General features: G+C 44.0%; 1 pseudogene; it reads left to right on the forward strand.

Annotated features, from left to right (window-relative positions):
- Positions 1-8,288: 8,288 nt before the first annotated feature.
- LOC149524587 (UDP-glucuronosyltransferase 2A2 pseudogene) lies at positions 8,289-9,408 on the forward strand (annotated as a pseudogene).
- The last annotated feature ends 6,866 nt before the right edge of the window (positions 9,409-16,274 follow it).

Genomic DNA, 16,274 nt, shown 5'->3' on the forward strand with positions numbered 1-16,274 from the left:
GAGGTTTGCCAATTATGGTTTCTTGCACCATAATGGAAATCTCTAGATAATCTTTATTCTTTAGTAACTGGAGAATGGCACAGTAAGACGAGATTGCATGACATGATTCTCATGGAAGATCAGAATAACTGTTTACTGCATTTCTCTCTTCCTGTTAAACAGCTCTATTCAGGCTAAATGTATTTAAGCTCCTTTTACATGTGTCCGGTTCACAAGCGCTGCCAGAACTTCTAAGGGAAAGTTGAGGTGAGTAGCAATGGGACAGCATGGGCAGTTGGTTTATATGACATGTTGTGGTAGCAAACTGCATTTCCTCATGAAGAAAAACCAGTAATTAGAATATCCTGATAGATATCTAACCTATTAGGTAAGAGATTTTTGCAGGGGGGTTTTCTGCAGTTTTCTGTGGGGTGGTTCCATATTTTGTTTGTGTGGTGACATAAATGTATAATGACTTCTCATGGGAACCTCTTGTTGAGATGTTGATAGGCAAACCAAAGCCCCTACCTTGCAACTGCATTTTTGCTGGTAGGCTCCAAAGCTGGAACCTGCCTCACAGGAACCAGTTGCCTTCCGGAATATGTGTTTCCATCATCTCTTAGGGCTTGTTGACATGGGGAAATTCACCAGAATAGTTCCAAGTCTGGACAGTGCATTCTGGACTAAAAGTCACTTTATTCTGCAATGATTAAGGCACTTTGGGCTTGTTTAAGCTATGGAAAAGATCGATGATGCCGCAGTCGATCTTCCGCGGCTCGAATGAGCTGATCTAGTGAAGATATGCTAATTTTAACTGAGAGAGTGCTCCTGCTAGTGCCCGTAGTCCTGCTCCTCACAAGGCATAAGGGGAATCAATAGGAGCATTTGTTCCTGTGTGGATGGCCCCAGAATACGATTTAAGATACTTCGACTCCAGCTACATAATTAACATAGCTAGAGTTGTGTATCTTAACTTGACTTTCCTCTTGAATGTAGACTAGGCCTTTCTGAATGCACAGATTATTCTAAAAAATAGTGCCTCTTATTCAGGAACAGTGGGAGGTGTTCCAGAATAGCCACTGAATAATGGTAAAATTAGTAAGTGGAAAATCAGGCCACGGCAGAAGTTATTGTTAAAAATTGCATTGAACTATTTGTGAGCCGCACTTGTCTACCTGATGAGTAACAATTGAAAAACTACCTGCTGTTTATAATATACTAAATATATAAGAACTAAATAAGAACTGTGAATTCTTATTTTGCTGGTAAATTATTTTGACGTGAGATATACTGGAATGTTCCAGAACACCGCCTTAATTTCTGTTACAGTCATGGGGTTGGAAAAACTTGTCAGTTTAAAAGATCTGGAAATAAAAAAGGCCCAAATTTTCAAAACTAGGGATGTAAAGTTAGGCTTCTGCATTCACATTTAAGCATCTAAATAACTGGCCTGATTTTCAGAAGGGTTGGGAATCCACAGCATCTACTGGAGTCAGAGGAAGCTTCATAGGATAATTCTTTAAGTACCTAGGTGGCAAATATGGCATTGCAGTGCCTGTGTTTTAAATGCTGTCATATGTGAGTGACGAGCTATGCTGGGTGGGTATTGAGTGGTCAATATTCATAGGTGTTTATTGAGGCTGAGAAGGGCGAGACAGTCTGAGAAGGGGAACACAGTAAATAGCCTCTCTACTAGATGACTGGAGGAGCGTTAATATAACACCTATTTTTAAAAAGACTGCAGAAGCAATGTTGGCAGTCTGATGTTGGGCAAACTGGTAGGGTAGCGAAACACAGAATTATTACGCAGGTGTCACCATATCTTTAAATATAGGTGGCGGGGGGGGGGGGGGGAGCAGGGAAGAGAAATATTCAGACCAAAAGAAAAACTTGTACTAAATTAAAGATACAGTTGCTAAAATAAGTAAGCTGGGGCTTGCTGATTGTGGGCAGGGGTGGCAAAGAGGGCTGTTCAAGCCCTAGATGGTATGACACACGGAGGAACTGGCCAGGGACTCTAGCTCTCAGCTCCACTCCTTATACCAGAGATCCTGTGCCCACCTTGCCCGGGAGCCCAGTAAGTCTCTCCTCCAGCCAGAGTAGCATAAATAAACAAATCCTCTCTATAGCCCCCAATCCTTTTTTTTAAGGACTCCGAGCCAGCTAGAAAAAGGATTTTAGTCCTTTAAAGATTCAGATGGACACCTAGTGGACTTCACAAAAGTGCAAATAAATAGTAGTTATGTTGCAGTTAAAAAAGCTAGGCTTCGAAGTCCAGGCCTGACAATATGCTCTCCAGTCACCCTACATGGGAAAATTAGGAGGAGCCATCTCATCATACTTAAAAATCAACCCGTTAAAAGCATTGTGAGACATTGCGTGCTTATTCTCATTGCCATAATGACTATTATGAAGTGGAACTACCCTGGTACTACCACAGATAAAGCAAAAGGATTATATTCACCCCTATGCACAGGGATCAACACAACGCTACTATGCCACTTAAGTCCCATTTGAAGCCATATTTTTGAACACTTGACTTAATGCTTAGGATTTCTTCTGGCCCCCTTTCTCCTCAACAGAAACTAATGATAAAAACAAGTGGGAAGAGAGAAGTTCAACAAGAGAGAAATGTTGTAACCCTTTTTGTCTTCTTAATCCCAAGTCCCAAACTGTACTTGTGTTGCAGGTGTATCTGTCACAACATAGGTTTTGAAAATCCACTCTTCTGGAGCCAGGTGTGTTTCCTGTAAAGTGTACTGGGCAAGTGGCTATTTCACATCACTGAGAATCCGTGACTGAGAGTGAGAAATCTATTTCTATCTAGGCACCCAACCGACCATGGCTTGCACCACAACCGGAACCCGTGTGTCAAAAAAGCACATCCAATTTCTAGCCCTTCAGCTCACTCTTCTAGGAACAGTCTTTTGTGGGAATGTGCTGATTTGGCCTACAGAGGGCAGCCACTGGTTAAATATTAAGATCATTATACAGGAACTGATACGCCGAGAGCACAATGTCACCGTCCTAGTGTCAAACGCTTCCCTCTTCATCACACCACATGGTGAGACAGCAGAGAAGTTTGAGGTGTACTTTGTGCCTTTCGGAAAAAACCACCTTGACTCCTTGATCAAAGACATAGTGAACTTGTGGCTGTATAATAAGCCAACAGCACTGACCTTCTGGAAGTTCTACAAGGAACTGGAAAAGGTGGTCAACAAAATGAATGAGGTAAATAGACATTCGTGTGATGGCGTGTTAGCCAGCCAGGATTTGATGGCTCGGCTGCAGAGGGGCAAGTATGATGTGCTTCTGTCTGATCCGGTGTGTCTCTGTGGAGACCTAATTGCTCTCAAGCTCAGAATTCCATTTGTGTACTCTCTGCGGTTCACACCAGCCTCGACTGTGGAGCGGCATTGTGGGAAGATGCCCGCTCCACCTTCGTACGTGCCTGCAGCCTTGTCTGAACTCACAGACAAGTTGTCGTTCCGCGAAAGAATAAAAAACATAGTGTCTTACCGCCTCCAGGACTACGTTTTTCAGAGTTATTGGGGAGAATGGGATTTGTACTACAGTGAAATTCTAGGTAAGCATTTAACTCTTTCAGTCCTATTCTCACTGTTATTGGAGAGTCTTGAATTCACATCCAAAAATCTATGTCGGAAGAATGTTAATGTTGCAAAGACAAATTCTCATTAGGAGGAGCCGGATTTAAACTTGCCCCATGCAACATCAGCCCAATTGCACTATGCAACGGCATGTTCCTCACTGAACTTTGATCCGCACCGCCTGGCTGAATAGAATTAAACTCTGTTATGTTCCAGATCAGTGCCTTAACAGAGGAGTACAGTCTTTATTATTATTAATTCATATTTGCATTACGGTAGTGCCTGGAAACTCTATGCATGGGCCAGGTTTACTGATCATTGCGCTGGGCACTTTGAGGAGTTAACAATGTAACCCTGCCTCATTCTATCACTCCTGGGCACTAAATGAGGTGGGACAAATAGCATGTGATCATGTAATTGAAGATTGTCATTCTGTATACTCACAATGGGATAGATGAGAGACCAGGGCTCTGTTCCTAATAGAGCCAGAAGTGAACTTGTGCCTCCTGTGGTCTACAGCCCTCCCATCTCCAAATGAGACTTGACTCCCTTCCAGCCAAGAGGCACCAGGGCGTAGATCAGCATTAATTCGGTGTGAGATGCAGACTTACTAGTGCCGGGTGTTTGCAAAGATGACCCTGGAACTGCTAGTTTTTAGCTCAGCGTTGCTCGTAGACTGAAGGATGTTGTGCTGGGAATGTGTAAGTGGGTTCAGTGATGTTCTGTGTCCTCTACAAGTGGCTGGTCTCCATGAGGGGCTAACCTCTACAGTTACTGCTGGCTCATTGAGGGAGTCACTGTTTTAGCTGAAGTGGAATTGGATGTTCTGGTTTCAAATCCAGCGCAGAAGCAAACAAGCCCATCATTTTCTAATTCCTTCTGTGCTTCTCATTGGATCTGGAGGAGAGCTCAGGCGTCTACCCATTGTGCTAGTGAGCTGTACATTCCTAGATTTTAAGTCAGACTCTGCCATCAGATCCCAAAGTGGGACCTCTCTCCACAGCTCGCTGGAAGTCCCTATACACAGCTGTCAAAAATAATAATAATATCTTAGAATATTAGAATGGGAAGGGACTTCAAGAGTCATCCAGTCCAGTTCCCTGCCCTCACGGCAGGATCAAGCACCATCTAGACCATCCCTTTTATTCACAAGGTTTGTTATTCTATTAAAGCTATAAGGTTGATTTGACATGATTTGTTCTTTACAAATCCATGCTCAGTGTTACTTATTACCTTATCTTCCAGATGTTTGCTGATGGATTCCTTAATTCTTTACTCCATTATCTTGCCTGGCACAGAAGTTAAGCTGACGGGTCTGTTGTTTCTTTGGTTGTCCTTACTTCCGTTTTTATAGATGGGCACTAGCTTTGCCCTTTTCTGGTCTTCTGGAATGTCTCTCGACTTCTATGACTTTTCCAGACACCTTCTCAATCAGCTCCTTGTGTTTTCTAAGATGCATTTCATCAGACCCTTGTGACTTGAAGACAACTAACTTTTTAAAAAGTGATTTTTAACTTGTTCTCTTACTATTTTAACTCCCAAACCTACTAGGTTTTCAGTGGCATGAACTCTGTTAGGCATCCAGTTGCTACCAACCTGCTTGGTGAAAACCAAGATAAAGAAATCTTTAGGGACCTTTGCCATTTCCACATTCTCTGTTACTGAAATGAAGAACAGTCCTACCGTGTGATTGGTCTTCCTTTTGTATATCTAATATATTTGTAGAATGTTGTCTTGTTACCTTTTATGTCTCTAGCTAGATGGAGCTCATTTTGTGCCTTAGCCTTTCTCATTATGTCCCTACATACTTGTGTTCTTTGTTTATATTCACCTGCATCCTGATGGGGGGGAGGAGGAGGCAGCACTCCAGCGGCCTCTCTGTAGCCTGCAAGATGTCTGGAGAGGGGCAAAGTTCTGGGAGCTGCCCCCCTCCTCCCATTGGTCCCTCCCACGTCCTACAGGCTCTCGGTTTTGGGGAGGAGGGCTCTGTACCCAAGCTGGTGGCAGGCAGGATGGCGGAACCCCAGCGCTGCTGGCCACGCGCTTTGTGGTGCAGCTGCCCCCGGTTTCCACTCTCAGTATGGTGTCCCTCCCCTCTGTGCCCCTCCCTGTCGCAACGCTCCACTCTGTGCCCCCTCCCTTTCCATGTTGTCCAACGCAGCCCCATTTCTGTGTGTCCCACTGTCTAGGCACAACCAACCCCTGACCTTGGTGTACAGTAGGGTCAGAGGAAGGTGCCTGCCAAATTTGGCAGTCCTAGGTCTTACTGTTTAGGAGGAGTACTTGAACAAACTGGCTCACAGACAGATGGACGTGTGTGTGTGTGTGTGTGTGTGTGTGTGTGTTAGAGCGAGAGAGAGACATTAAACACTGTTTGTGGGACAAAACAGAATTTTTTGCAGGTTAGGTAACTACTATGAGGTAACACAAGCACCTGGAAAGAGATAATCCTAAACAGAGATGTTAATGTCTGGGGGGAGGTACGGTCCCTTGTTTATCCCCTGAGAAGGGTGGGCTGCAGGGGAGGCTGGTGGTTCTCCCAACATTGCCAGGAGTCCCCTCTACCATCTAAGATGCCTGCTGGAGACATCTAAGACCGAGCGGGACAAGGATTGGGCCCAGACATGAGGCTGCTTCAGCTGTGAGAGAGGTTTACATCAACTGCTTAGGGTAAGAATTTGCCTGTAGCAAGTTTCTTAGTGGAGTAGGATTAGCTGGCATCTTTTATTTTAATGTAGCCACTTCCTTTAATTTGTCTGTTTTGACTTGCAACCTCTTTAAATCTGGCCCTCTTTTGCCTATTAGAAGATGCCATTGATGGTTTTCCAACTCATATTACAGATCTGTAGATAAAATTTATTCTTTTGTAACTTGTGCATGACACAGTGAGAATTGATTGAACAGAATCATTCTCACAGAAGATCGGGATAATTCTTTACCGCCCTCGCTGTATCTGTTAAAGAGCTCTACTCAAGGTAGGTGTATTTAAGCTCCTTGTATTTGTCTCCAGCACACAGGTGCTGCCAGACCTTCAAAGGGAAAGGTGAGGTGAGTAGTAAAGGGACAGCATGTGCAATTGGTTATATAAAATGTTTGGAAGGAAACTGTAGTTACATTTTTTTTCTTCACAAGAAACTAGTTTAAATATATATCTGGATGTTCTGTTAGGTAAAAGATTTTTGCATGTGTTTTTTCTGTGGGGCACTTCCACATTTTGACTCTGTGGTTATATAATTTTTATATGAACTTCTCACTGGAACAACATCTTGAGATGTTGATAGGCAAACCAAAGCCCTGACCTTACAACTGCTTTTGTGCTGGTGGGCTCCAAAGCAGGAATCTGCCTAAGTGGAACCAGTTGCAGGACTGGAATCCGAGAAACCTGCCTTCTGGTGCATGTGTTTGTCATCTCTTATGGCTTGTTTACATGGGGAAATTGACCAGAATAGTGCCCGGTCTGGGCAGTGTATTCTAAACTAAAAATCACATTGCTCTGGAATTATCAGGGCGCTTTGTGTGTGCGCTGTACTAGAATAAAGTGACACTTATTCGAGAACAGCGTGTCCACAGTGGGAGGTATTCTAGACCAGCCACTGCAGAATGGTAAAATTAGTAAGTGAAAAATCAGGCACTAGCAGAAGAGTTAATCTTACAGAGCAGATGAATTGCACTGGACTATTCAAGTGAGCCCCAAATGCCTACTTAGTAACAATTGAAAAACTACCTGTTTATAAATATTAAGCATGAATAATTATTATGATGACGATGAATTATTTTGATTTGGAATATACTGGGCTGTTCCAGGACCCCGCCTTCATTTCTTTTACACTCATGTGGTTGGGAAAACTTGTCGGTTTAAAAAGTCTGACTATGAAAGGTCCAAATTTTAAAAATTGGGGCCATAAAGTTGGGTTTCTACATTCACAGTTAGGCGTCTAAATAACTGCCCTGATTTTTCAGAAGAGCTGGGAATCCACAATTTCTATTAGTCAGAGGATAATGATTGAGGTACTTAGGTAGGAAATTTGGAGTAGACCTTGCAGTGCCTGTGTTTCCAATGTTGCCCTGTACGAATGACAAGCTATGCTGGATGGGTATTGAGTGACCAATATTCACAGGTGTTTATTGAGGCTGAGAAGAGCGAGACCGTCAGAAAATATTTTAAATAGCCTCCATACTAGATAACGGGAGTGGAGTTAAGGTAACACCGATTTGTTAAGAAGACCACAGAAGCTGTGTTGGCAATTCCCTGCCAGGAAGCCTAACTTTACTACTGGGCAAACTGGCAGGGTGTAGTAAAAACCAGAATTCTGACACAGGCAGATGAACACAAGTGAGTGCCAGCACATCTATTTTTTAAAAAAGGGAAAAAGGAGAAATATTTAGACCAAAGGAAAAACCCGTGCTAAACATAAGGCAAGGCTGCTATAGTAAGTAACATCAGGCCTGTTGATGTTGTAGGGTGAGGGGTCATGGCAATAGGGGGGCAGGTGCTCCCTATGCAGAGGGAGCAACAAAAGGTTTATGTGCCACTTAAGGCTCATATGAAGCCCTGTTTTTGAAGACTTCACTGAAGTGTAGGTTTTCCTCTGGCCCTTTTTCTCCTCCATTGAAACTAATGATGATAAAACAAGTGCAAAGAGATGAGTTTAGCAAGAAATGTTGTAACACTTTCTGTCTTATTAATGCAGAGACATAAACTGCACTTGTGTTCCACATGCATCCGTCACAACATAGGTTTGGAAAAACAACGAGGAGTCCTGTGGCATCTTAAGGAAGTAGCGCTTTATTTGGGTCTGAGTCTTCCTGGGCAAAGACCTACTTCATCAGAAACATCTCTTCTGGAAAAGGTGTGTGTGTTGTTAGGAGTACTGTACAAGTGGCTATTCCACGTCACTGAGAGAGACTGAGAGCCGTTGACTGACCGTGAGAAATAGATTCCTATCTAGGCAACCAGCCAACCATGGCTTCCACCACAACCAGAATCCGTGTGTCAAAGAAGCACATCCAATTTCTAACCCTCCAGCTCACTCTGCTAGGAACAGTCTTCTGTGGGAATGTGCTGATTTGGCCTACAGAGGGCAGCCACTGGTTAAATATTAAGATCATTATACAGGAGCTGATACGCCGAGAGCACAATGTCACCGTCCTAGTGTCAAACGCTTCCCTCTTCATGACATCGCATGATGAGACAGCAGAGAAATTTGAGGTGTACTTTGTGCCTTTCGGAAAAAACCACCTTGACTCCTTGATCAAAGACATAGTGAACTTGTGGCTGTATAATAAGCCAACAGCACTGACCTTCTGGAAGTTCTACAAGGAACTGGAAAAGGTGGTCAACAAAATGAATGAGGTAAATAGACATTCGTGTGATGGCGTGTTAGCCAGCCAGGATTTGATGGCTCGGCTGCAGAGGGGCAAGTATGATGTGCTTCTGTCTGATCCGGTGTGTCTCTGTGGAGACCTAATTGCTCTCAAGCTCAGAATTCCATTTGTGTACTCTCTGCGGTTCACACCAGCCTCGACTGTGGAGCGGCATTGTGGGAAGATGCCCGCTCCACCTTCGTATGTGCCTGCAGCCTTGTCTGAACTCACAGACAAGTTGTCGTTCCGCGAAAGAATAAAAAACATAGTGTCTTACCGCCTCCAGGACTACGTTTTTCAGAGTTATTGGGGAGAATGGGATTTGTACTACAGTGAAATTCTAGGTAAGCATTTAACTCTTTCAGTCCTATTCTCACTGTTATTGGAGAATCTTGAATTCTCATCCAAAAATCTATGTCAGAAGAATGTTCATGTTGCAAAGACAAATTCTCATTAGGAGGAGCCGGATTTAAACTTGCCCCATGCAACATCAGCCCAATTGCACTATGCAACGGCATGTTCCTCACTGAACTTTGATCCGCACCGCCTGGCTGAATAGAATTAAACTCTCTTATGTTCCTGGTCAGTGCCTTAACAGTATTTATTATTATTAATTCTTATTTGTATTACGGTAGTGCCTGGAAACTCTGTGCATGGGCCAGGTTTACTGATCATTGCGCTGGGCACTTTGAGGAGTTAACAATGTAACCCTGCCTCATTCTATCACTCCTGGGCACTGAATGAGGTGGGACAAATAGCACGTGATCATGTAATTGAAGATTGTCATTCTGTATACTCACAATGGGATAGATGAGAGACCAGGGCTCTGTTCCTAATAGAGCCAGAAGTGAACTTGTGCCTCCTGTGGTCTAGAGCCCTCCCATCTCCAAATGAGACTTGACTCCCTTCCAGCCAAGAGGCATCAGGGCGTAGATCAGCATTAATTCGGTGTGAGATGCAGACTTACTAGTGCCGGGTGTTTGCAAAGATGACCCTGGAACTGCTAGTTCTTAGCTCAGCATTGCTCGTAGACCGAAGGATGTTGTGCTGGGAATGTGTAAGTGGGTTCAGTGATGTTCTGTGTCCTCTACAAGTGGCTGGTCTCCATGAGGGGCTAACCTCTACAGTTACTGCTGGCTCATTGAGGGGGTCACTGTTTTAGCTGAAGTGGAATTGGACGTTCTGGGTTCAAATCCAGCGCAGAAGCAAACAAGGCCATCATTTTCTAATTCCTTCTGTGCTTCTCATTGGATCTGGAGGAGAGCTCAGGCGTCTACCCATTGTGCTAGTGAGCTGTACATTCCTAGATTTTAAGTCAGACTCTGCCATCAGATCCCAAAGTGGGACCTCTCTCCACAGCTCACTGGAAGTCCCTATACACAGCTGTCAAAAATAATAATAATATCTTAGAATATTAGAATGGGAAGGGACTTCAAGAGTCATCCAGTCCAGTTCCCTGCCCTCACGGCAGGATCAAGCACCATCTAGACCATCCCTAACAGGTGTCTGTTTTACCTGCTCGTAAATATCTCCAGTGATAGCGATTCTGCAATCTCCTTAGTGATTTATTGTACTTCTTAACCACGCTGGCAGTTAGGAAGTTTTCCAGATGTCCAACCTAAACCTCCCTTGCTGGAATTTAAGCCCATTGCTTCTTGTCCTGTCATCAGAGGCCAGGAGAACAATTATTCTCCTTCCTCCTTGTAACAGTTTTAGATACTTGAAAGCTGCTCTTATGTCACCTTTCAGTCTTCTCTTTTCTAAACTGAACAAGACCAATTCCTTCAGTCTTTCCTCGTAGGTCACATTTTATAGTCCTTTAATATTTTTGGCTGCTCTTGACTGGACCTTCTCCCATTTCTTCACCTCTTTCTTCAGACGTGGTGCCTAGAACTGGACACAATACTCCAGTTGAGACCTAATCAGCACAGAATAGAGGCGAAGAATGATACTCCTGTTAATGCATACCAGAATGTTTACGTTTTTACAACAGTGTCACATTGTTCATTCATATTTAGCTTGTGTTCCATTATGACCCTTTAGATCTCTTTCTGTAGTACTCCTTCCTAGACAGTCACTTCCCATTTTGTATGTGTGAAACTGATTGCTCCTCCCTAAGTGGAGTACTTTCCATTTATCCTTGTTGAATTTCATCCTATTTACCCCAGACCATTTCTCCAGTTTGACCAGATCATTTTCAATTATGACCCTACCTTCCAAAGCACTTGCATCCCCTCCCAACTTGGTATCATCTGCACACTTTATAATCGTACTCTCTTTGCCATCATAAATTGATGAAGATATTGAACAGAACAAGTCCCAAAACTGATCCCTGCAAAACCCCACTGGTTATGTTCCTTCCAGCATGAATGTGAACCATTGATAAGTTCTCTCTGAGAACAGTTATCCAACCAGCTATGCTCCCACCTTCTAGGAGCCCCATCCACATTGTATTTCCCTAGTTTATCGACCAGAAGGTCATGCGACACTGTGTCAAATGCTTTATTAATGTCTTGTTAAATCACATCTACTGCTTTCCTTTTATTCACAAGGCTGGTTATTCTATTAAAGCTATAAGGTTGATTTGACATGATTTGTTCTTTACAAATCCATGGTCAGTGTTACTTATTACCTTATCTTCCAGATGTTTGCTGATGGATTCCTTAATTCTTTACTCCATTATCTTGCCTGGCACAGAAGTTAAGCTGACGGGTCTGTTGTTTATATTCACCTGCATCCTGATAGGGGGGGGGGGGGGGAGGAGGAGGCAGCACTCCAGCGGCCTCTCCGTAGCCTGCAGGATGTCTGGGGAGGGGCAAAGTTCTGGGAGCTGCCCCCCTCCTCCCATTGGTCCCTCCCACGTCCTACAGGCTCTCGGTTTTGGGGAGGAGGGCTCTGTACCCAAGCTGGTGGCAGGCAGGATGGCGGAACCCCAGCGCTGCTGGCCACGTGGTTTGTGCTGCAGCTGCCCCCGGTTTCCACTCTCAGTATGGTGTCCCTCCCCTCTGTGCCCCTCCCTGTCGCAACGCTCCACTCTGTGCCCCCTCCCTTTCCATGTTGTCCAACGCAGCCCCATTTCTGTGTGTCCCACTGTCTAGGCACAACCAAACCCTGACCTTGGTGTACAGTAGGGTCAGAGGAAGGTGCCTGCCAAATTTGGCAGTCCTAGGTCTTACTGTTTAGGAGGAGTACTTGAACAAACTGGCTCACATACAAATGGACGTGTGTGTGCGTGTGAGAGAGAGAGACATTAAACACTGTTTGTTGGACAAAACGGAATTTTTTGCAGGTTAGGTAACTACTGTGAGGTAACACAAGCACCTGGAAAGAGATAATCCTAAACAGAGATGTTAATGTCTGGGGGGAGGTACGGTCCCTTGTTTATCCCCTGAGAAGGGTGGGCTGCAGGGGAGGCTGGTGGTTCTCCCAACATTGCCAGGAGTCCCCTCTACCATCTAAGATGCCTGCCGGAAACATCTAAGACCGAGCGGGACAAGGATTGGGCCCAGGCATGAGGCTACTTCAGCTGTGAGAGAGGTTTACATCAACTGCTTAGGGTAAGAATTTGCCTGTAGCAAGTTTCTTAGTGGAGTAGGATTAGCTGGCATCTTTTATTTTAATGTAGCCACTTTCTTTAATTTGTCTGTTTTGACTTGCAACCTCTTTAAATCTGGCCCTCTTTTGCCTAATGGAAGATGCCATTGATGGTTTTCCAACTCATATTACAGATCTGTAGATAAAATGCATTCTTTTGTAACTGGTGCATGACACAGTGAGAATTGATTGAACAGAATCATTCTCACGGAAGATCAGGATAATTCTTTACCACACTCACTGTCTCCGTTAAAGAACTCTACTCAAGGTAAGTGTATTTAAGCTCCTTGTATTTGTCTCCAGCACACAAGTGCTGCCAGACCTTCGAAGGGAAAGGTGAGGTGAGTAGTAAAGAGACAGCATGTGCAATTGGTTATATAAAATGTTTGGAAGGAAACTGTAGTTACATTTTTTTTTTCTTCACAAGAAACTAGTTTAAATATATATCTGGATGTTCTGTTAGGTAAAAGATTTTTGCACGTGTTTTTTCTGTGGGGCACTTCCACATTTTGACTCTGTGGTTATATAACTTTATATCAACTTCTTACTGGAACATCTTCTTGAGATGTTGATAGGCAAACCAAAGCCCTGACCTTACAACGGCTTTTGTGAACAGGAATAGCTTGCGAACAGGAACAGCTAACAGGAGAGTTTGGACAGGGAGTTCTCCAGGTAAAAGAGGAGTAAAAACGGGACCCTTGTGGTAAGTGGCTGTCTGAAGTGTGTGTTTGTGTGTGAGGGAGTTATTTGCTGTGTGCTGAGCTTGTGTTTGTCTGTTTGGTTTGTTTGTTTGATTGTTTGTTTGTTTGAAGGAGCTTCTAAAAGGTTTGAAATCTAGAAGCCTCTGTTAATTGGCTGAGCCTCAGTCGGGGAGGGGCTAACAGAGCTATATAAGCTGGTGACTCAGCGACCAGGGAGCATGCGACCAGAACAGCTAACAGGAGAGTTTGGAGAGGGAGGTTAGAGGGCACTAGTGACTTCGGACCTTTTTAAAAACATAACTCTTAAAATCTATATTTCAGAGGTTTAAAAAGAATCCCCGTTTACACTTAAACTTATTCATTAGAAAAATGGAGACAGAAGCCCAGCAGCAGAGTGGGGGCTATCCTGTTTATTGCGTCGTGTAACATGTATGATTACCTGCCCTGTGGGCGGGTGGCATATGTGTGCACTCGTTGCAAGGAGCTCCTGACCCTCAGAGACCGAGTTCGGGCTTTGGAGGCCAGGGTGGCTGAACTGGAGGAGCTAAGGGAGGTAGAGAGCTATGTTGATGAGACTTTCCGGGACACTGTAGTACTGTCCCACCTCCAGTCTGAGAGTCCCAGTGCTCTTAAGGAGGATGAAAGTCTCAAGGGAACAGAGCATTCAATGGGAGCAGAGGGAAATCATCCCGTAGTTGGGACCCTCCTCCCAGAGGATGTTGCAGTATCCTCTCGCACTGAGGATACCTCTGAGGGGGAGGGAATGCCAGTTAGGAAGAGGCAGGTGTTAGTAGTGGGTGATTCGATCGTTAGAAACATAGCTAGTTGGGTTTGTGATGACCAGGAGAACCATATGGTCACTTGCCTGCCTGGTGCGAAGGTTGCGGATCTCTCGAGGCATCTAGAGAGACTTATGTGTAGTGCTGGGGAGGAGCCGGTGGTCATGGTACATGTCGGTACCAATGACATAGGGAAGGGTAGGAGAGATGTCCTGGAGGCTAAATTTAGGCTGCTAGGAAAGAGACTGAAATCCAGGACCTCTATGGTGGCATTCTCAGAAATGCTTCCAGTTCCACGCACACGGCCAGGTAGGCAGGTGGAGCTTCAGAGTCTCAATGCGTGGATGAGACGATGGTGTAGGGAAGAGGGGTTTAGATTTATTAGGGACTGGGGACACTTCTGGGAGAGGGGGAGCCCATACAGGAAGGATGGGCTCCACCTAAACCAAGGTGGAACCAGACTGCTGGCACTAAACATTAAAAAGGCCGTAGAGCAGTTTTTAAACTAAGAGATGGGGAAAGCCGATTGGTGCGGAGATGCACGTAAATCCGAGGGAGACTTCTCTTAGAGGAGAATCCATTGATAGAGATTCTCTAAGCTGTAGTCAGAAAGAGAGGAGGGGAGAGGGCAAACCATGGGCCAGAGCAGACGGACAACTGCATTCTAAGGAATCCAATGCATCAGGGAAGGGCAGACAAATAAGCAGTGGCAAATTTTTAAAGTGCTTCTACACAAATGCTAGGAGTCTGACTAATAAGATGGGTGAACTGGAGTACCTCGTATTAAATGAGGAGATTGACATAATAGGCATCACTGAAACCTGGTGGAATGAGGAAAATCTGTGGGACACAATCATACCGGGATATAAAATATATCGAAAGGATAGAGCAGGCCGGGTGGGTGGCGGAGTGGCACTGTATGTGAAAGATAATGTAGAATCAAATGAAAGAAAAATATTAAATGAATCAACACGTTCCATAGAATCGCTATGGATAGAAATTCCATGCTCCAATAATAAGAAATTAGCAGTAGGGATATATTACTGACCACCTGACCAGGACAGCGATACTGACATTGAAATGCTGAGGGAGATTAGAGAGGCTACCAAAATAAAGAACTCTATAATAATGGGGGATTTTAATTAACACCATATTGACTGGATACATGTCACCTCAGGAAGAGAAGCGGAGATAAAATTTCTTAATGGCTTAAATGACTGCTTCTTGGAGCAGCTGGTGCAGGAACCCACAAGGGGAGAGGCAATTCTCGATTTAGTCCTGAGTGGAGTGCAGGATCAGGTCCGGGAAATAAATGTTACAGGACCGCTTGGGAATAGTGACCATAATATAATAACATTCAACATTCCTGTGGTGGGAAGAACACCTCAGCAGTCCAGCACCCTGGCATTTAATTTCAAAAAGGGGAATTACACAAAAACGAGGAGGTTAGTTAAACAGAAATTAAAAGGCACAGTGACTAGAGCCAAATCCCTGAAAGCTGCATGGAAACTTTTTAAAGACACTATAATAGAGGCCCAACTTAAATGTATACCCCAAATTAAAAAACATAGCAAGAGACCTAAAACATTGTCACCGTGGCTTAACCACCATGTAAAAAAAGCAGTGAGGGACAAAAAGGTATCTTTTAAGAAGTGGAAGTCCAATCCTAGTGAGATAAATAGAAAGGAACATAAACACTGTCAAATCAAGTGTAAAAATGTAATAAGAAAAGCGAAAAAAGATTTTGAGGAACAGCTAGCCAAAAACTCAAAAAGAAATAAAATGTTTTTTAAGTACATTAGAAGCAGGAAGCCTGCTAAAAAACTTGTGGGTCCCCTAGATGATCAAGCTATAAAAGGAGCAATCAAGGACGATAAAGCCATTGCGGAGAAACTAAATGATTTCTTTGCTTCAGTCTTCACGGCTGAGGACGTTGGGGAGATTCCCGAATCTGCACCGTCCTTTGTGGGTGATGAATCTGAGGAACTGTCCTGGATTGAAGTGTCATTAGAGGAGGTTTTGGAACAAATAGAAAAACTTAATGTTAACAAATCTCCGGGACCGGATGGCATTCATCCAAGGGTTCTAAAAGAACTCAAATGGGAAATTGCTGAGCTATTATCTGTGGTTTGTAACCTATCCTTTAAATTGGCTTTCGTACCTAATGACTGGAAGGTAGCCAACGTGACACCAATATTTAAAAAGGGCTCTAGAGGCGATCCTGGCAATTACAGACCAGTAAGTCTAAC

Source organism: Pelodiscus sinensis, chromosome 4 (assembly GCF_052426305.1).
Source record: "Pelodiscus sinensis isolate ZL-2025 chromosome 4, ASM5242630v1, whole genome shotgun sequence".
Classification (NCBI taxonomy): Eukaryota; Metazoa; Chordata; order Testudines; family Trionychidae; genus Pelodiscus; species Pelodiscus sinensis.